This window comes from Humulus lupulus, chromosome 6, assembly GCF_963169125.1.
Source record: "Humulus lupulus chromosome 6, drHumLupu1.1, whole genome shotgun sequence".
NCBI lineage: Eukaryota > Viridiplantae > Streptophyta > Magnoliopsida > Rosales > Cannabaceae > Humulus > Humulus lupulus.
The window spans coordinates 172,963,866-172,987,037 of record NC_084798.1 but is presented as its reverse complement, the minus strand read 5'-3'; the positions used below and the strand labels follow the sequence as shown (position 1 = coordinate 172,987,037).

At 36.6% G+C, this 23,172-nt stretch overlaps 1 long non-coding RNA gene across 1 annotated transcript; it reads right to left on the bottom strand.

Annotated features, from left to right (window-relative positions):
* Nucleotides 1-2,398: 2,398 nt before the first annotated feature.
* LOC133784316 (uncharacterized) lies at nucleotides 2,399-22,853 on the bottom strand. Its single transcript, XR_009871270.1, has 3 exons — nucleotides 22,585-22,853; nucleotides 22,425-22,495; nucleotides 2,399-2,650 (listed from the first exon to the last, which is right to left on the bottom strand). It is a non-coding gene; the product is annotated as an uncharacterized LOC133784316 (long non-coding RNA).
* Between the last annotated feature and the right edge of the window lie 319 nt (nucleotides 22,854-23,172).

The window sequence follows — 23,172 nt, the reverse complement described above, 5'->3', positions numbered from 1 at the left end:
AAAATAATTTTTTTTTAGAGTATGTTGTGTACTAGACCAAATATCTGCTATGCAGTGGGAGTAGTGAGCTGGTATCAGTCAAACCCAGGACCGGAACAATGGATAGAAGTTAAGCATATCTTGAAGTATTTAAGGCGGACTAGGGATTATATGTTAGTCTACAAGGGTGGTGTTCTGAACCCTGTAGACTACACCGATTCAGATTTTGAGACTGATGTCGAAGTCTACTTCTGGAATGGTGTTTACTCTTGGGGATGGAGCTGTGATATGGAGAAACGTAAAGCAGTCTGCAATCTCATATTCCACCATGGAGGCTGAGTACATAGCCACGTCAGAAGCAGCTAAGGAAACAGTCTGGCTAAAGAAGTTCTATTTAGATATTGGTGTTATTCTAGAAATAGATAAACCGCTTGTGTTGTTTTGTGACAATACAGGAGCGATAGCCAACTCGAAAGAACCTCGTAGTCACAAGAGGAGTAAGCATATAGAAAGAAAATATCACATTATTCGAGAATATGTGGCCAGGGGAGATGTGAAGATTATGAAGATTGCATCTGATGACAATCTTGTGGATCCGTTTACAAAGACACTACCAGAAGCTACATTTGATAAGCATATTTAGGAAATGAGATTAGTAGAATTAAGGCAATAACTTCAATTAGTGCAAGTGGGAGTTTTTTGGGGGGTTTTATGCCCTAATTAAAACTTAAATTTCTTCATAATCACATTTATTATCAATAAAAGAATAGAAATCATTTTTTTGACTTGGTCAATCACTTTGCTCACATGTTTTATTTTCATGATTATTTGTTTAATATACACTTCTATTAAATCCCGAGCATATAGCTAATCGTATTTACAGTGACGTAATCACAGTGGAATATAAATATGATTATATGTTCAAAATAAGTTAATCCTAACATTAGTCAGTGCACAAGATTTACACTGACTTGCCAATCTACGATATGTTCTACTTACACATCACAGTGTTATGTTCTTTTAAGAACATTAGCAAAGTAGATAAGATCAGATGTATTTGTTACATCGGACTAGACCAATATTGACAGTTGAAAGGATAAGTAAACATACCGTTATTATCTATTCTAGTCATATCATATAGTTGACCATAGGTCAATTCAATCTCAATTCTGAGTGGTTAGTATTCTAATTGATTGTATTATTTGAGTTCTTTGACTTGTTCGTTACCAGCTTACCCTACGGACTAGCCCACACTTACATCTTGGGAACTCGGTAGTATAATTGAGTGGGAGTGTTAATCATAGATATGGACATCTATATCTTCTGATGAAGAAGTGAAATGATGGTTTCCTTTTAGTTTGGTTCAAGGTGTTAAATGATAGAGATCTCATTTCAGTAATTAATATTAGTTTACTGAAATATCATTTACAAGGAACTAAGGTAATGTTTGGTTTACATGAATGAGCATACTTTACTTAGCTAGTTAGATAGTAGTAGTAATAGTAATAGCTAGTAATAGTTGTAGTATTTTTGTAATTGTGGATTTTGGTTCAAACCGGGACATAGTTGGACACTTGTAGTAACACTTGTAGATTTTAATAGTTTAACCTATAGTTTAAGAATATTAATTATAACCTAAGGTTTGATTAATATGACTGATTATGGAGATGATAATTATTATACTATAAGGTTTAGATAGACCCAATAAGATTTTAACACTTCTCATGTGTGTGTTTAATAAGAAATTAAGAATTTTTTAGGAATAAGTTTATTAAGAGTAATATTTGAACATCCTAGGGTCTGCCAGCAGCTTTGAAATCGTTAAAGGACTTAGTCAAGGTTATTTACTCAATTCAAATTAAGCTAAAAAAGTGTAATTACGTGTATAATATTTCAGCGTATGCTGATATATCGCAGCTCTAGGGGGCGATATATCGCCATACGGGGATACGAAAAACACGTAGCTTCACACGACCACCTCGACGAGCCTCAGGAGCATCAGTACAGGCGATATATCGCCTAGCATGGGCGATATATCGGCTGTGGTGCATGGTTTTCAAACAATTTTGAAACCGAGCTCATTTTAATCTTTAACCTCTTGATAAGTCCAGAATCTTTCTGACCGAGTTTTCAGCCTCTACTGAACGATTATTCAAATATCTTTAAATTAAAAAGACATTATTTTATTCAAGTTAAATGAAGATCTTTTCATTCTTGAACTCTATAAATAGGACCTAGTACCCAACCATTTCTTCATTCATCAAGCTGAGTTCAAAGCGTACAAGCTGCTAGGATTACTTTAGAATGTAAATGTAAAGACCCAACTACTCTAGACTTTGGACCATTAATGACTACTATACATAGACACTAATTTTTAATAAAAGTTACAAGTGAAATAATCATAACTTCATTAAAACTTGTAAAAACAAATGTTAAACTACATAAAATTTAAAGTAGGATATGGGATCCCATTGTTTTTAAAAGAAAAACATAACATAACTTTAAAATGGATTACAAAATAAAGTGCGGAAAATACATGTAAAGCATAATTTTTAAAATACTAAGAAGCGGCTTCATCCTCGAACCGAACGCTCAATCCATCCATTTCCATTCTGCCTCAATACACAACCCCCAAGCTACCAAGAACCTTACCACCACCATAGCTATTTTCCTGCACATATAAACATAAAGGAATGAGCCTAATGCCCAGCAAGGAAAATCTAACACATAAATCATATACATAAAATTAATATCAACATATACTAAAACATATCATAAACATATGTCACACATACTATAATGGCCATTATTACTTGGGGCTCGTAAACTGAACAAGTCATATGCCCATTAGATTTACGAGGCTTGCTAGCTAAGCAAGTCATATGCCCATAAATTTATTGGGGATTGTTAGTTATACAAGTCATATGCCCAAGTCTACAATCATACATAATATAACATATAACATAGCACATAAATCATAAGATAACATATAAAATCCTATCCTATTTTCCTTACCAAATATACCGAGATATTACAACAGGATTGGGACTTTGGAAACACTCATAAAAACCATCAAAGCAAGGTGAGTATACTAATGAAAAAGGGATGAAAAGAATGAAAGAACTATACCATCGAAAATATACTTACCAAGAATCTTATGTTCAAGATCTTAGATTTCTTAACCAAGAATAAAGAATAGAGTTAGGATTTTGAGTAGAAAACTATAAGAATAACACAGAAATGAACTAAAATAATGAATACCTGGAATGCTTCTATAACCGAACTACACCTCGAACCAAAAAATACTATGAACCTTACTTCCCGAGTGTTTATTAAGCTTATAAAGTTAAAGCTTATATTCCCAACCCAAGTGTTTAAGCACTCAAAAATAACCTAGCAGCTTGCAGCCTTTGAACTTAGCTTGATGAATGAATAAATGGCTAGGTACTAGGTCTTATTTATAGAGTTCAAGAATAAAAATATCTTCATTTAACTTGAATAAAATAATGGCTTTTTAACTAAAAAATATTTGAATTATCGTTCAGCAGAGGCTGAAGACTCGGTCAGAAAGATCCTGGACTTATCAAGAGGTTAAAGATTAAAATGAGGTCGGTTTCAAAAAGATTCAAAAATCATTCAAAGGAGCTGATATATCGCATGGGCTAATATGCTCGAGGCTCGTCGAGGTGATCGTGCGAAGTTACGTGTTTTTCGTATCGCCGTATGGCGATATATCGCCCCATATAGCTGCGATATATCGGCATACGCTGAAATATTAAACACGAAATTGCACATTTTCAGCCTAATTTGAATTGAGTAAACAGCCTTGACTAAGTCCTTTAACGATTTCAAAGTTGTTGACAGACCCTAGGATATTCAAATATTAATCTTAATAAACTTATTCCTCAAAAATACTTAATTATCATTAAACATACATATGACAAGTGTTACTATCTTATTGGGTCTATCTAAACCTTATACTATAATAAATATCACCATCAATATTAGTCATATTAATCAAACCTTAGGTTAAAATTAATATTCTTAAACTATAGGTTAAACTTAGAAAATCTACAAGTGTTACTACGAGTGTCCAACTAAATCCCCGTCTGAACCAAAATCCATAGTCATAAAAATACTTCAACTATTACTATTGCTACTACTATCTAACTAGCTAAGTAAAGTTCTTGGACTCTACAGTAAACACTCCGGTTGGGGTTATAAGCTTAATCATTATAAGCTTAATAAACACTTGGGAAGTAAGGTTTATAGTATATTTCGGTTCGAGGTATAGTTCGGTCATAGAAGCATTCAAGGTATTCCTTATTCTAGCTCCTTTCTGTATTGATTCTTATAGTTTTTCTACTCAAATCCTAACTCATATTCTCTATTCTTGGTTAGGCATCTAAGATCTTGAACGTAAGATTTTGTTGGTAAGTATCTTTTCGATGGTGTAGTTAGCTCTTTTCATCTGTATTCTTTAGTATACTCACCTCTCTATTATGGTTTTTAGGAGTGTTCCAAAGTCCCGATCTTGTTCTCATATCCCGATTTTCGGTAAGGAAAGTAGGGCAGATTTGTATGTTTTTATATATTTTTATGTTATGAGTGTAGTATGTTTTTAGTTGTTTTAGTATATGAATTGTTTATATAACAATCACATAATTTGTTTAGATAAAAAATAAATAACTTGTTTAGATAACAAGTCCCAATAGTAGATTCCTTGGGCATATGATTGTGTTGATAACAGCCCCATAAATTTATATGACTTGTTTAGATAACTAGCCCCGTAAATTTATGGGCATATGATTGCTTAGCTAGCAAGTCCCAAGAAGTATGATGGCCATTATAATAGATATTGTATTTATATAGTTATATGATTATAGTTTACAGTTTATAGTTTATAGTTTATGTGTATGTATATGTTTCATGCTTGTAGTAGATTTTCCTTGCTGGGCATTAGGCTCACTCCTTTATGTTTTGTATGTACGGGAAAATAGTTATGGCGGCGGGAAGGTTCTTGGCAGCTTGGGGATGTGTATTGAGGTAGGATGGAATCGATGGACTGCGCATACGATTCGAGGATGACATTTTTAAGTCTTTTAGTTATGATTTCTATGTATTATTTTTCCGCACTTAATTTTGTAACCAATTTATTTAAGTTATGTTTTCTCTTATTTTCAAAAGAATGGGATCCCATATCCTAAGTGAAATATTTATGTATTTAAACCTTTACTTTACAGTTTTAAATAAAGTTATGGTGTTTTCATATGTACTTTTTCTTAAGAATAGTATAGTAGTTGTTAATGGTCCAAGGTCTAGAATAGTTGGGTCGTTAGAGACAATTTCCAACAATTCAGGTGTTACACGCCCTCCAACATAAATGCTAATCTCTAAGAGAGAACCGAGTCTCAACACTAAGATCTAGCCAATAAATATCCCCATCAAGGGTAACTATTGTGTTACCTAGGGTATCGCTACTTATCCAAGAGTAAATCCCTCCCAAGGGTAACCATCAAGTTACCTAGGGCATCACTACTTATCCAAGAGTGTAATCGAAATTACACGGTTTTACATAGACTTCTATGTTAATCAGTGGTGCTGGTGAGCAGTTGCCTCTAGGGTGTTCAACCTCACTCAAACTTGGCAACCCCTAGTATCTCTAGGCACTCTCACTGAATGGCCAATATTCACGGCTGTTATCCAGGAATAACTTATCAGAGCACTTGCTCGGGTTCTAACCGTTCACTGATTAAGTAAGCATGAGGGCCCCTAGGTCCCATTCATTTTGGCGCCCCTAGGTTTAACCAGCAATCCTCACCTCTTGGCCACTCGTCGCGGTAATGAACCGGACATAATAAAATCAAGCAGTGTGACGGGGATCAACCGTCTACGATATGACGGATATCTACCGTTCATAGTTTCTAAATCAGCACTCACTAGACTAACATCTCTAAGCAACTTTCTACGACTGTGTATATATGTGCATGTGTCCCTATACTAAAATACAATACAATAGTCATTCCATGTTGTAGCCACACAATATAAGTTGACTTACTTGGAGTCTTTAGCACTCAGCAGGTTTTCACCCTCCAACGTTCAGTCCAGTTACGCTTAGCCAATACTGTAGTTATACATATAGTATACTCGGATTAATTATGGCACTCATAATTCATTATTATTATTTTGGGCAGTTTGGTCATTCCATGTTGTAGCCACACAATATAAGTTGACTTACTTGGAGTCCTTAGCACTCAGCAGGTTTTCACCCTCCAACGTTCAGTCCAGTTACGCTTAGCCAATACTGTAGTTATACATATAGTATACTCGGATTAATTATGGCACTCATAATTCATTATTATTATTTTGGGCAGTTTGGTCATTTTCAAAATCATTTGTAAGGATTAATGATCCTTATTTGGTTTTTAAACCCATTAAGGAAATTCATACAAAATATTTGAGACTAAACCTTAAGTCTCGGGGAGACCTATCCTATGGTCTCGATACCTAGGCTCGGGTATCACAATAGTATTTTCCCACAATCCGCTAAAAATCTTATTCTTTAAAGGTATCGGTATTAACCCGCACTTTCGACAAGTTGGTTAAAATATGTAAGATTTTAGCCGGTATTATATCCAGAAAATACTAATAAATTCCTTAATTATTTTTAAAGAAAATAAACTCTTAATTTTCCTTTTATTTTTCTTAAGGTTTTAATCTCTAAAAAACTATTTTAAGAAAATAGCCTAATTTGTCTTAATTAGGAAAACCGTTAAAAATTCCCCATCTTGACTAGTTAATTAATTTTTTTTTTCAAAATCAATTAATCAAGTTTACTTACTAGAAAAATAATTCACTTAATCATTTTCTCAAAATATAGGGTTTTAAACCCTCTTTTAATTTATTAACTATTAATAAATTAAATCTTTTATTTTTAAAAGAATAAAAATTCTTTAATAAAAATAATTCACACTATACTCAAAGTGGTAATTTGAGAAAAAATATGTTTTCAAGACTTACCAAGTTTATATCTTGCAATAAGAAAAATTTTACTTTTTACCTTAAGGTCTAAAATCTCTTTTTTTTTCAAGTGTGAAAACCCTATTTTTCATATTTTTAACAACATACTTTGTTAATTCATAACTTGAAATTTACTTACCCAATTGTTACCAAAATTTTCCAATTCCATTTTTGGTATGCCATTTAGATCTTGGTAAAATCTTAGGTCAAAATGAGCATTTTTTTATTGGTGAAATCATTTTCCAACAATGAGGTAAAAATGACATTATTTTCAAGTCCTTATTTTTTTCCGAACTTTGACAGTTAATAACTTTCAAACCGTTTAGTATTTTCTTTCCAAATTTTACAGTGGAATACTAGGTTATGCTAATAATATGCCCACCAAATTTTAGAAAGAATTGGATGCATTTTCCCTATACAATGGCTGTCCAAACTTGGTCCCGAAATTAAGAATACGAAAAATTGTTTTTTTTACCTAAACTTTGAAATAGCACAACTTACTCATTTCTAAACATTTTTTAGTGTTTCAAAAGCTCAATCTTATGTGCTCAATCCCAACAACATCACAGTATAATTAAATTTTACAAAATCAATATACAGTGGATGCTAGACCCCTTGGAAGTCAATGTAGAGTCCCAGAATGTTTACTTAGTTAGCTAGTTAGTAGTAGTTGTAGTATTTTAGATTTCGTAGATTTTGGTTCAAACCGGGACTTAGTTGGAAAATCCTAGCAATACTTATGGATTTTATAAGTTTAGCCTATAGTTAAAGAATATTAATTATAACATAAGGTTTGATTAATATTTCTGGTCATAAATATGATATTTATTATAACCTAAGGTTTAGATAGAGTCAATAGGAATATGGCACTTGTCATAAGCATGATTATTAAGGAATTGAGTATTTTAATGATAAAATAAGGAAATATAAGCTTTAGTATTCACCAAAAACTGTTAGGGTCGTAGTTTGACTCACACAAAGCAGTTATCCAACTTCAATTATGTTGAAAAAGTGCAATTACGTGTTTAAAATATTCACATATGTCGATATATCGCAGCATTGGAGCCGATATATTGCCTGACGAAGAATACAGAAAACATGTTGACGTTGCACGATTGTACGATTGTATGAACGGAGGCTTGGGACTAGGCCAGAGCCGATATATCGCCTGGAGTGATATGATTTTTGAAACTTAGTTTTTTTTTTTTTTTAAATAAACCTTAACTACTTAGATCTGCCCCTGAATAATTTTGACCGAGTCTTTAGCCTCTGATTGACGAATATTCAAATATTTTCAATTATTATTCATTATTTTATTCAAATAAAAATAGGGTTAGTTTCACTCATTCCCTCTATAAATAGGACCTAGTACCCAGCCCTTCCACTCACTCTTCAAGCTGTGATCAGAGACTCCAAGGTGCTAGTGATTCCATAGAGTGATAAATACTTGGGTCGGGAAAAAGCTTTGCCATTCTTAAGCTTTATAACATACTTGGGAAGTGAGGATTAGTGTATTTCGGTATTGAATTTAGACCAATCCTTAAGGTCAACTAAGGTACTCTTATTATTTAAGTCCAATTCTTTAAAACTCTTAAGTTTTCTTTAGTTCCTTTTATTCAGATCCTAACTTTTGATATTGGTTTTTGATTAGGTTCTTGAAACTTAAAGATATTCCTTGGTAAGTTTCGTCTTGAAGGTTTAGTTTCCACAATTATTCTTTACTCTTTAGAAATACTCACCATTTTTATTGTTGGTTTTAGGAGTGTTCCAAGTCCCGCATTTATTCTCAAATATCCCGGTTTTGGTAAGGAAAATAGGATAGAATTTTATATGTTTATATGATATGTTATGCTATCTTATGTTACATTATGTATAGTATATTTATACACCTTGGGCATATGATTTGTCTAGCTAGCAAGTCATATAGCAAGCCCCAATAACTTATGGGCATATGACTTGCTTGGCTAGCAAGCCCCACAAATCTATTGCGCATATGACTTGCCTAGTTAACAGCCCCAAGTAGTATAATGGTCATTGTAATATTATATGACATATGTTTATAGTATATGTGTTTATGATATAATTTATGTATATGTTTTATGTTGTTAGTAGTTTTTCCTTGCTGGGCACTAGGCTCACTCCTTTACTTTTAGTGTGATGCAGGAAAATAGATACAAAGGCGGAAGGATTCTTGGAAGCTTGGAATGTGTGTTGAGGTGAATGGAGTGGATGGGCTGCGTGTCGATTTGAGGACGACGTTATTTTCTTTAGTCTATTTAAATTACGTTTTTATGTATTTTCCGCATTTAGTTTTGTAAACAACTTCATTTAAAGTTATGTTTTATTTTTAAAACAATGAGCTCATTTATGTATTACAAATATTATTTTAAAGTTTCAATAAAGTTATGAATATTTTTCATGTATGTTCTCTTCAAAGTAGTAGTTATGTCTAGTAGTTTTAATGGTATAAGTCTTAGAAATAGTTGGGGCATTACAGTTGGTATCAGAGAAATGGTCCATTTACATGAAATTCTCCTTGATACACACGCTCAAGCTCTGAATCCAACCGCCAATGTAAGTATTTATGTTTTAGTTATTATGTTTCTGTGTTTTAGCTAACATTTTAGTCTGATGTTTTCAGTTAAGAATGGATGGAGCTTTATCATATAACGATATCCGAGCCATTAAGGCCTCAAAAAGGATTAGAGAACCAAGAAATACAGTAGGAATATTGGAAAGAATCACTCAGAGATTACTTTTATTCCATAATCAAATAGTTCATCTCCAAACGACTAAGCAAATAATGATGAGAGCTACGGAACAATATATTTTAGTAATTAGGCTTTTTAAAGATTTTTCTTTTGTAATTGCTGCTTTGGAAGAAATATGGGAGACAATAGATGTTGAAGATGAAATACCAGTGGCGATGAGATATTATTTTCTCATAATTAGGTTTACCTCTAAGATGGAATTCCAATTCACAAGAGAACAAAAGAATAGAATCTTTATGAATCTTCCCCGAGGAATTTTTGAGGCTCACGAAAATGATGATGACATGTTAGATGAAGGATCTGATGTAGAAGATCCCGATTTTTAGAATAGATTAGTTTCGTTATTTATTTTAATTTATTATTTTGCCTTTATGGTTGTACTTAGTGAAAACTTTTTTTTTTCAAATTAATATCATTGTTATTTTGATGACATGTATGAGTTTGATTTTTATTTTGAAATCATAATAAATAATAAATTTAATAAATAATGACTAAGTTCGGTGAGGGTGGATACAAATCAATGAACCAAGGTTCTATATTGAGAGTTAGGGGGCCATAATAGTAGGAACGATTTTACTGATCCCAGCCCTCCCTCAGTATGGTTAACTTTGGAACAACGATGAGTTTCAAGCCTGAGAATTAAGTCATATAGGATAATTAGAAACACACTTAGAAAATAATAAAGATGGCTTATTTTTCTAAGTTTAGAAACACACCCTAATTATAAAGAAGGCTTATATAATTCTTTTCAGAAGAAATCATAATTAATAGGTCCGATTTATGTTTGCTTAGATTAATTTTTTCTTTAGAGCCTATTAAGGTAAGTTCTAACATGTTTTTCTTAACTGTTAGAACTCTGTTGAAGATGTTGCTCAGAAGATATGCTCGCAACAATGTCAATATCCCCAACGCCGCTCCTAAGAGCAATGAAGCCCCTCCAGTTCACAGAAGGGGAGTGCATGCTAATGCCAACCGAAATGTGTTGCCGCCGCTGGTTAACAACACTGCAGAAATAGCCAGGCTACGACAACAAGTTGAGGAATTACTCTAGCAACAGCGACAACAGACTCAGCCTCAGCAAATGGCCCCAGCACCCCAACAAGTTGGTCCATATGGGGGATGGCCAATGGCGAACTATGCGCCATACCCAGCTCAGCACATGGACCAGTTTATGAGTTGTTTCGTAAGCAACACGCTCCAAACTTTGAAGGGACAACAGACCCCTTCAAGGTGGAAGAATGGCTCAAAATGTGGAGTTGATCCGGATGCACATGAACCTCGGTAACGCGGACCGCATATCCAGCGTTTTGTCTCTGCTCAAGAAAGATGCTAGAATATGGTGGGATTTAGTTCAGTAGACTCACGATGTAGCCACCATGACTTGGACCAGATTTGGGGAGCTATTCCACAAAAAGTACTACAATTCGGCAGTCATCGCTTCAAGAGTCAAGGAGTTTGCTGGTCTGAAGCAAGGGAGTTTATCAGTAGCAGAATATGCTCGATAGTTCGACCGATTAGCCAAGTTTGCACTGGAAATGGTTCCAACTGATTTTCTGAGGGTGACCAAGTTCATTAGAGGACTTAGACCAAAGATTGAGCTAGGGTTCAAACTAGCAAACCCAGGAAATACTACCTATGTCGATGTTCTAGAAATGGCAATAGAAGAAGAAAGGCTTCAGGCGAACGTTAGTAAAGAAGAGGCCAGTAAGCCTGAGCCTAAACATCAGAGTCAATCCCAGAATGGTCGGAAAAACAACAACAACAATCACTCCAGCAATAATAGTAATGGTTAGAAGAGACGGCATCCTGACAACACTCAATAATAGATATGTTGAATACCCGCAATGTGCTAAATTCCAAAAGAAACATCCTGGTGGATGTCGTGCAAACACCAAGGGATGATACAACTGTGGTCAGGAAGGACACCGGAAGAGAAAATGTCCCCAGCTCAAGCCAGAGGGAAAAAAGGACGACAAGATGGTTCCTGCTAAGGTATTTGCCTTAACCCAAGGAGAAGCTGACGCTAGCAATATAGTAGTAACAGGTCAGGTTTCTATCCTCCATAATATATGTTATGTATTATTTGATTCGGTAGCCACTCATTCGTATATCTCATTAGGAATGATAGAGAAATTAGACAAACCTTGTGAAAAATTTAGAACTAGGTTTGTAACCGAGTTGCCTTCGAGCGAAGTAGTCCTATCATCACGGATAGTGCGAGGCGTACCGATCAAGATAGAGGACGTAGAACTAGAAGGAGACCTGGTAGAACTGGAGATTAAAGACTTCGACGTGATACTTGGAATGGATTGACTAGCAAGGCATGGTGCAACCATCGACTACAAACGTAAGCAAGTGATATTCGAGACTCCTCCTGACGGTCAGAAACTATGCTTTATGGGACAAGTTTCAGGACTATGCACACCGCTTATTTCATCTCTCAAAGCTCAGAGGATGATAGAAAAAGGATGTCAAGCATTTTTAGCTACGGATGTTGTAATGCCCTGGGTAGCAAAGACTGTTACACTGTGTATTTATAAAGGTGTGGGACTTGCTAATCAAGTCATTTAGTTAAAAACGTGTCACTGACATCACTAATGAACTAGGGTTAAAAGATTTTGGTCATAAAATATACATTTCATATAATTAAACATTTTATACAAGGGATCCCAAAAGAAACAGTGTTTGAAAGTTAGTTTACAAAATTTCCAGAGTACAAACAACCGCTAGACCCTCTAAGGGAAAAACAGACATTTATGGTCCTCCCGTTCTTGTCCCTTCCTCAACCGTGGCGGCTGAGCAGTTGAACATGTACATTCTGCCCTCAAAGCTCTCCGATTCAGGGCTGACCAAGCTTGCCCTTGCCTTTACCTGTACCGCGTAGCACCAGTGAGCCAAGGCCCAGCAAGAAAATATAACGTTATAGCACAAACAATGATAACAATTGAATAACCCTTAGAGCACGTTCATATACTTAGCATACCACATTGGTCACATAGTCCATAGACATAACTAGAGAATCAACAAACCAACACTTAGCTATTCAACATAACAAATTCATCAATCAATAATATTATTCAAATCACATGATAATCAGGGTCGACGCCCTTAGGTCGCACCCTCTGTTTACCCCACTGACTCCGGTCCGCTTAAACCGAGCTTAGTGAATAATAAGCTGTCCTCAGCTACCAGTGGCTGAGCTGCGCCCTGTCTGCCAACATAAACTCTGGCACTCTTAGGCCATTCGTTTATTATTTACATGGCATAATACCATCCTTCATAAAGCATTTAAAACAGGGAACCCTTAGTCCCATTATAAATTCACAACCAGGTGCAGTTTTCTTACCTATGTACCGAGCTTCTTGAGCACAGAAATCCCGAGCGCGGTCCTCTAACCCAAGCCTCGCCGAAAACCTAGTTATAACACACATACATTGCACTCTCATTACTAACCAATTCATAATCATCTCACAGAACCAATCCCGTGCTCTCGGGACCTCCCGTTTCCCCACACAAGGTAGCGAAAGCGTCCCCCGAGCCCCCTGAGCCAAAATCCTAAAAACTCAACTTCCCCTGTCCTGAAATTAGCCTAGCACCACGGTACAGCCCTATAGCGGCCGCAGCGCCCAGAATGGTCAACATCCCCTGGTTCGACCTAGCGCCACGGCACGGAAGAACAGGGCCGCGACGCTCATAGGCGAACCCAGAAAACTAGGTTTTTCCCAACATTTTTCCCGAGCCAAAACTCTTCCAAATCACCCCCAAGGTACACCCAAGTCCCAAATCAACCTAAAACCCCAAATAAACAGTATGGCAACTCAAAAATCACAGCAACAAACCCAATTACACAATCAAACCCAAGAATCACCTAGTGGCTCAAAATTCACAAAAACTTAAACCATACCTTATAAAACTTAAACCACCCTTTCAAAAACTTAAACCACACCAAATTATAAACCTTAGAAACAAATGAAATTCTTACCTCAAGCAAGGATTCGACCTCGAGCTACTTCCAAGCTCAACTCCAAGCTAATCTCCTTTGATTTCCAAGCTGAGTCTTCACTCCAATAACCCACAAGCAAATAACACAATTTCAGCTTACTAACCTAACATCACCAGCTGAATTTCCACAAGAAAGAGAGTTAAAACTTACCTTTGCACCCTTGAATTTCTGGCCTAAAGTCCCCCTTAGTTCACCCTTGAGTCCCTTCCTTGACCCCAAAGTGGATAACTCTTCTTCTCCTTCCTTCTAGCTCCTTTGGTTTCTTCTAGACTTCAGCAGGATATTCAATTTATGCCTAAATGAAAATAATGTTTTAGACTTCTCCTCAGCCAGAGTTATCCTTTCCTAAGACCAAATTACCATATTTCCCTTTCCCATGATAAAATGTCTTATACAACCTCAAGGCAATTCTATCATTTCACCTAAATCCTGCTAAATTCTCAAGTATTCCTATAATTCCGCATTTAATCCCGACATGTCTAATCCATTACTAAATTACTAACCGCTACTCAATAATTCCTGAACACTTTATAATATTCCCAAAATACCCCTAAGCTCTTCTCGAGCTAGGTATTTGACTCATTTGTGACTTTCTAGCTAAACAGCTCCCTAGGACCGTATTGGGTCATGCATCACAATTATATCACCACTCACACGTGGTATCAATCACAGTATATACGAATATCACATTTATGCCCTCAACGGGCTAAAATTACAAATATGCCCCTAGTAACCAAATGGGGCCCACATGCATATTTCATATATTCATATAATCATTCAAGCATGCTAAACACAGAATTATGCATTAAACTACTTAATTCACACATAAACCAATCGTGCCCTCTCGGCACACTAATCAAGGCCCTTAAGCCTTATTAGTGATTTTGGGTCGTTACAGATGTGGTCAAGGAAACACTGCTAAAAGTTGGAGACGTTCATATTGTAAAGGAATTTCCAGAAGTATTTCCTGACGACTTACCAGGGTTGCCGCCGACTCGGGAAATTGACTTCACAATCGAATTAGTACCGGGCACCGAGCCTATCTCCAAGGCACCATATCGGATGGCACCTACCAAACTCAAGGAGTTAAAGACGCAGCTACAAGAACTCTTAGACTTGGGATTCATTAGACTGAGTCATTCGCCATGGGGTGCACCAGTTCTATTTGTGAAGAAGAAGGACGGGAGTACGCGGATGTGCATACAATACTGCGAGCTGAATAAGATGACGATTAAGAAAAAGTATCTGCCACCCCAGATTTATGACTTGTTTGATCAATTCCAAGGAGCAACCGTGTTCTCAAAGATTGATCTACGGTCCAGGTATCATCAGCTCAAGGTACGGGAAGAAGACATTCCTAAGACAGCTTTTAGAACTCGTTATGGGAATTACGAGTTTCTAGTCATGTCTTTCGGTCTTACCAACGCTTCAGCCGCATTTATGAACCTAATGAATAGGGTCTTTAAGGACTACTTAGAAAAATTCATCGTGGTATTCATTGACGATATCTTGGTGTACTTAAAGGATAAAGTCGAGCATGAGAAACATTTAAGGTTAATCTTGTTGCGACTAAAGGAGCATCGGATTTACGCCAAGTTCAAGAAGTGCGAATTTTGGCTTTCACAAGTAGCATTTCTCGGCCACATAGTATCCAAGGACGGAATTGCTATAGACCCATCTAAAGTGGAAGCTGTGAAGGATTGGCCAAGACCAAAGAACGCGTCTGAAGTAAGAAGTTTTCTGGGACTAGCAGGCTATTATCAGAAGTTCGTAGAAGGCTTTTCTAAGATAGCCACTCCGCTCACTAACCTGACTCGGAAGCAGCAGAGGTTCAACTGGAATGATAAGTGTGAAGAGAGTTTCCAGTTGCTAAAGGATAAGCTATGCTCAGCACCAGAACTTTGTGTACCGACACCCAATGACAAGTTTGTAGTCTACTGTGATGCATCGAAGTAAGGGTTGGGTTGTGTGCTGATGCAGAATGACAAGGTGATAGCCTATGCCTCAAGGCAGCTAAAGGAATACGAGCAACGCTATCCAACACACGATATGGAGTTGGCAGCAGTGGTCTTTGCGTTGAAAATCTGGTGCCACTATCTTTATGGAGAACTGTGTGAGATTTATACGGACCACAAAAGCTTAAAGTATTTCTTCACTCAGAAAGAGCTCAACATGAGGCAGCGCATGTGGTTAGAGCTAGTGAAGGATTATGACTATGAAATCTTATACCACCCGGGAAAGGCAAACATAGTTGCTGATGCGCTAAGTAGAAAGAATTATGGAAGTCTAGCATCATTAGCTGGAATAGAAAAGCCGCTACAGCAGGATTTGATCAATGCTAGAATAGAAGTAGTCATTGGTAAAATGGCTAACTTGTCCATACAGTCAGTCTATTAGAAGAGATACGGATTGGGCAAGGGCATGATGACACATTAGTAGTACATATGGATGTAGTTAAAGAAGGCAAGGCCACAGACTTATTGATATCAGGACAAGGGTCCTTGAGGTATAAGGATCAGGTATGCGTGCCGAATGATCAAGGGATTAAGAAGAAGATTCTAGAAGAAGCGCACAGCACCCCATACTCAGTTCACCCAGGGTCGACCAAGATGACTCACGATCTTAAAGCACTGTATTGGTGGCCAGGAATGAAGAAGGATATAGCGGAGTATGTGTCTAAATGCTTAGTATGCCAGCAAGTAAAAGCAGAACATCAGCGGCCTGCAGGCTTATTACAATCGCTTAGCATTCCATAATGGAAATGGGATGATATAGCCATGGATTTTGTGATAGGACTTCCACGAACAAATAAACAACACGACTCGACTTGGGTAGTAGTAGATAGACTAACCAAGTCAGCTCATTTCCTGCCTGTCAAAACTACATTCACAGCGAATCAATACGCAGACGTTTATATCCATGAAATAGTACGACTTCATGAAATCCCTAAAAAAATAGTATTTGATAGAGGATCGGTGTTTACATCAAGATTTTGGGGAAGTTTGCAGCAAGCCATGGGTACCAAGTTAAGTCTTAGTACAACATTTCATCCTCAGACAGACGGTCAGTCCGAGCGTACCATACAGATTTTAGAAGATATGTTGCGCGCTTGTGTACTTGATTTCGGAGGATCATGGAGTAAGTACTTGCCGCTGATAGAATTCTCCTATAATAATAGCTACCAGTCAATGATCGGGATGGCACCTTACGAGCTACTTTAAGGAAGGAGGTGTCGATCGCCATTACATTGGGACGAGGTAGGATAAAGGCAACTACTTGGAGCCAAAGCTGTTAGAGAAGCTCAGGAAGCAGTAGCACTGATTAGAAAACGTATGCTTGCTGCTCAAAGCCGTCAGAAAAGTTATGCGGATGCCAAGCGGCGTGATGTGGAATTCAAAGTTGGAGATCAAGTCTTCCTAAAGATATCTCCTATGAAACGTGTGAAGCGGTTTGGAAAGAAAGGCAAGCTTAGTCCCAGGTTTATAGGTCCTTTTGATATATTGGACAAAGTGGGAGCAGTTGCATATAGATTAGCCCTACTGCCAGCATTAGCAGATAGTCACAATGTGTTCCACATCTCGATGCTGCGGAGATATGTGTCAAACCCATCTCACGTCCTCAAGTATGATACGAAAGCACTCCAGAAAGACTTGAGTTACGAGGAACAACCGATTAGCATCCTAGATAGAGGGATGAAGAAATTACGGTCTAAGAGTATTCCGATAGTCAAAGTCCTATGGAGAAATAGTTCTGAACGGGAGCCAACGTGGGAGTTGGAGGAGGACATGCAAGCTCAGTATCCGAAATTGTTTGGTAAGTAAATTTCAAGGAAGAAATTCTTTGTAGTAGGGGAGAATTGTAGAGTCCCGGAATGTTTACTTAGTTAGCTAGTTAGTAGTAGTTGTAGTATTTTAGATTTCATGGATTTTGGTTCAAACCGGGACTTAGTTGGAAACTCCTAGCAATACTTATGGATTTTATAAGTTTAGCCTATAGTTTAAGAATATTAATTATAACATAAGGTTTGATTAATATTGCTGGTCATAAATATGATATTTATTATAACCTAAGGTTTAGATAGAGCCAATAGGAATATGACACTAGTCATAAGCATGATTATTAAGGAATTAAGTATTTTAATGATAAAATAAGGAAATATAAGCTTTAGTATTCACCAGAAACTGTTAGGGTCGTAGTTTGACTCAGTCAAAGCAATTATCCAACTTCAATTATGCTGAAAAAGTGCAATTACGTGTTTAAAATATTCACATATGCCGATATATCGTAGCATTGGAGGCGATATATCGCCTGACGAAGGATACGGAAAACACGTTGACGTTGCATGATTGTACGAACGGAGGCTCAGGACTAGGCCAGAGCCGATATATCGCCTGGAGTGATATGATTTTTGAAACTTAGTTTTATTTTATTTTAAAATAAACCTTAACTACTTAGACCTGCCCCTGAATAGTTTTGACCGAGTCTTCAGCCTCTAATTGATGAATATTCAAATATTTTCCATTATTATTCATTATTTTATTCAAATCAAAATAGGGTTAGTTTCTGTAATGCCCCAAATTTCCTAATAAGGTTTAGAACCTTGATTAGGAGGCCGGGAATGTCATAATTGATTTATTATGCTATTTAATGATTATATGCATGTTTATGTGAATTATATTATTATATGATGGTAAATGCATGCATATGGGTTCATTTTTAATTATAAGGGCATTTTGGTAATTTGGCCCGTTGAGGGTGTGATTGTGTATTTTCATGCATGTGGGTGAATTACAAATAATACCGCATTATATGTGGATTGGTTCGAGCCATTCGGCATGAGACGATCATGGAATGCAAGTTATCGGTCTAGTTATAACGGGGTTAGTTTCGGGGCTCCGGGTGAGTCTCGGGGTGATTTTAATTATTAGAGCATTGTCGGGAATTAAAGGGTAACGGGATATGAATTATTAGTGTTGGAGAATATCGAGAATAGCGGGAATTGAAGGGTGTTAATTATAATTAACGAGATAAGCGGGAAAGGATGATTTTACCCTTGGAAGTCTTTAGAGGGATTTAATTGACCTAGGGGCAATATTGTCTTTTTACCTAAGGGTTATATTCACTAGAAGGCTGTGGAATTGTAAAAAACAAAGAATCATCATCATCCTCATCTCTCTCTCCCGTACCTATTCTTCTCTCCTTCTTCCTTTCAATTTTTGAAAGCCAATTTGAAGAAACAAGCTAGGAGATCTAGGATTTGAGTTTATAAACTTAGTTCATCCATTGAAGAGGACACAAACCCAGCTTGAGGTAAGAATCCATCCATGAATATAAGCTATACTCTGTTTTTCTAGTAAGTTTTCAGTTGAGAATTTGAGGTGTTAGTTGTGAGAATTCATGGAAGTTTTTGTGGATTTTGACGAGGGTGTGATATAGATGAAGCTTTGGGGTTGAATTTGATGTTTGGGTGATGTTTGGGAGTGGTTTGGAGGGTTGGTTTTCAGGGGAAATCGCAAAGAAGGAAAACCAGAATTTTCTCTGGTCTGCTAATGGCGCCCCAGCGCCATTCCTAGCGCCCCAGCGCTATGCAGGGCAGGAATTGGGCTTCTCTGACTTTGGGGCAATGCCACTAGGCGGCGCCCCAGCGTTAGTGCATTTTCCAGCAAGCCTATTTTAGGGTTCGGGATGACTTTTAAGGCTCGGGGGTTGGTTCCTTTACCCCGTTTGGGTGGATTGAGAGTCCCGAGAGTGCGGGATGGATCCCGGGAGTGAGGTTTTAGATTATAAACCTTTTTATGATTTATTTTATTAATGGGGTTCCATATTTGGTTATGACTAGGTGACCGCTAAAGGATCAAAGGATTGATCATTCTCAAGGGTCGTTCTTTTACTAATTCTTGCTCGGACCAGAGGTAATAAAACTACACCCAGTGTATATGACATGCATGGTTATTCTTGATGCATGTTGGATGTTTAAATGTAACATGCATGGTTATTGTTGAGGCATGTCAAGTGATTAAATGTGATGCATGTGTTGCACGAGAAACATGTGATTAGGGCATGCTATGAATATTGAATATGAGATGGTTCAGAGCTTGAGCCTCTGTGTTTATGCATGATCCTAATTATGCTAGCAATTGTTAAGTAAGCATGATGAATGCCTTGTATTTGGATATTTGACATATGATATATGTTTGGTAGCATTGCTTACTTGTGTATGGCACTGACTAGTCAGGGTCGGCACTGGTCGCGTATTACTGACCTAAGAGCCGGAAAACGGCATAAGCGTCATGAACGCAGGGCCGATAAAAGATTAGATCTAATTGATATCAGCGTTGAATGACTCTAGGAGCATTAATGCTAGACCGACCTGAAGGTCGATGAAAATTATAAGCGCTTGACTAGTCTAGGACTAGTTACTCAGAGCCAGGGCCAAAGGCCTAGGTGACTGTTTGTCACGTGGCTAGGGAGTGAAATCCCATGGTTGGGACTCTATGGCCATGCGGAAGGTTATATTGGTGACTAGTTCGTCGAACACCTATCTTGATAAGCTAGTGAAAGGATCACTTATTTGCAAAGCCCCGGTGACCCTATCGTCACATGGCTAATGGGAACGAAACCCACCTTAGTGACTTTTACAACTGTCACTCTTCTATTTAGGGCTATAAGCCCAGCATGGTTACCGGAACCACCAATGTTAAATCACTTATCTGATTAAGATTGACTTGATAGTCATCCACTCAGGAGGGCAGGATTCCTTATCCTGGATACCCATCATTACGTGAACTTATTTGCCTGCTTGAATAGGGCTATATTTGCTAGGCATGCGCCTTATGATTTGATGACATGTTATTACTGTTCATGAGTATATTGAGTTTTCTTGTTGGGCTTCGGCTCACGGGTGCTATGTGGTGCAGGTAAAGGCAAAAGAAAGCTGGACCATCCTTGAGTTGGAGAGCTTAGGTGACGATGTGTACATATGCAGCTGCTCGACCGCCACGGCCGAGGTTTGAAGGAGAGGAACTAGGGTTAAACCCTGTTTTGCCGCTTAGATCAGCTAGTTGTAAATATTTTCTTGTAATAGACCTTTAAATTATATTTTTGGGATCCCAATGTATACAGTAAACGTTCTAATGAAACATTATATCTTAACCAAAAAATTTAATCCCTAAACCGCTAATCATACTTAGTTACACGTTTATGGCCAAATGACTAAATTAGCGAGTTTAACACTGTTTATAATGTGCACCGTAACGATCCCTGGAGTTTAGGGCGTTACAGTTTCACTCCTTACCTCTATAAATAGGACCTAGTACCCAACCCTTCCACTCACTCTTCAAGTTGTGATCAGAGACCCCAGGTGCTAGTGATTCCATAGAGTGATAAATACTTGGGTTGGGAAAAAGCTTTGCCAATCTTAAGCTTTAAAAAATACTTGGGAAGTGAGGATTAGTGTATTTCGGTATTGAAGTTAGACCAATCCTTAAGGTCAACTAAGGTACTCTTATTTTTTAAGTCCAGTTCTTTAAAACTCTTTAGTTTTCTTTAGTTCCTTTTATTCAGATCCTAACTTTTGATATTGGTTTTTGATTAGGTTCTTGAAACTTAAAGATCTTCCTTGGTAAGTTTCGTCTTGAAGGTTTAGTTTCCACAATTATTCTTTACTCTTTAGAAATACTCACCATTTTTATTGTTGGTTTTAGGAGTGTTCCAAGTCCCGCATTTGTTCTTAAATATCCCGGTTTTGGTAAGGAAAATAGGATAGAATTTTATATATTTATATGATATGTTATGCTATCTTATGTTATGTTATCTTATGTTACATTATGTATAATATATTTATAGACCTTAGGCATATGACTTGTCTAGCTAGCAAGCCCCAATAACTTATGGGCATATGACTTGCTTGGCTAGCAAGCCCCACAAATCTATTGGGAAAATTACTTGCCTAGTTAACAAGCCCCAAGTAGTATAATGGTCATTGTAATATTATATGACATATGTTTATAGTATATGTGTTTATGATATAATTTATGTATATGTTTTATGTTGTTAGTAGTTTTTCCTTGCTGGGCACTAGGCTCACTCCTTTACTTTTAGTGTGATGCAGGAAAATAGATACAAAGGCGGAAGGATTCTTGGAAGCTTGGCATGTGTGTTGAGGTGAATGGAGTGGATGGGCTGCGTATCGATTCGAGGACGACGTTATTTTCTTTAGTCTATTTAAATTACGTTTTTATGTATTTTCCGCATTTAGTTTTGTAAACAATTTCATTTAAAGTTATGTTTTTTTTTTAAAACAATGAGCTCATTTATGTATTACAAATATTATTTTAAAGTTTCAATAAAGTTATGAATATTTCTCATGTATGTTCTCTTCAAAGTAGTATTTTTAATGGTTTAAGTCTTAGAAATAGTTTGGTCATTACAGTCACAGCTCAAAAAATGTATTTTGTTTTAAGGTTTCCTACAAAACCCTTGGGGGTTTTGGTTCCTATTTTCAAAAATCAATACACAAGCATCATAAAAATTATAAAACAACTACCATAACCTTATTACATCACCAATAAGAAACTTTAAGCATTAACTATACAAAATAATGCTTAAAACTAAAAATCATACAATAACAACCATAAAAGTAAACTTTTTACCTCTTTGGTGTTCTTACTTAAGGTGTGGATCTTCCTACTAGCTTTGGCTCCTTCAAAACCTTTCAAAAACCCTAACCAACTCCCCCAACAACATAGATAATTAGCTATTTGAAACTCTATGAATAAATCTTTACAAAGGTCTAGATTATTGAAACCTTACCTTAGGGAAAACCCTTCCTAGACCAAGCTTAGCTTCCAAGTCTCCTTATTGTTCTTGAGGTTGAATATTGAGATAAAACTAGAGAGAGTTTTCAAAAAAAAAAAAAAAAGATGAGAGTGAATGAGGGAGAGTGGTGTGGTCGGTTGGGGAGGGTTAGAAGAGTTTATCAAACTCTAAAATTCCTAAAAACACTTAAGTGCTTTACTACCCACTTGCCCACTTGACATTATCCCAAACTTTTAAATAAATGGGATTAAACTAATTAAAATTTTGGTCAAACTATTTTAAATCCTCACACATGGCCGGCCACCACATATATTATATATATGATCAAATTTTTTTTTTTATAAAGGTTGATAATTATTTCCTAAGAAGAAAAACTAAATTTGATTTTCTACACCTTTTTCACTATTATTAAGTTTTAAATCACAAAAGTTAACATTAAATAATTAAATTAAATGTCTCTCACATTTAATTTAATTAATCACGATATAAAATTTAACCTAAGGTCCATTCATGGAATAAAATTCTCTATTTCGGTAAAATTAAGCATTTAACACAAAATGCCCTAAAATTTCTATTTTCTCT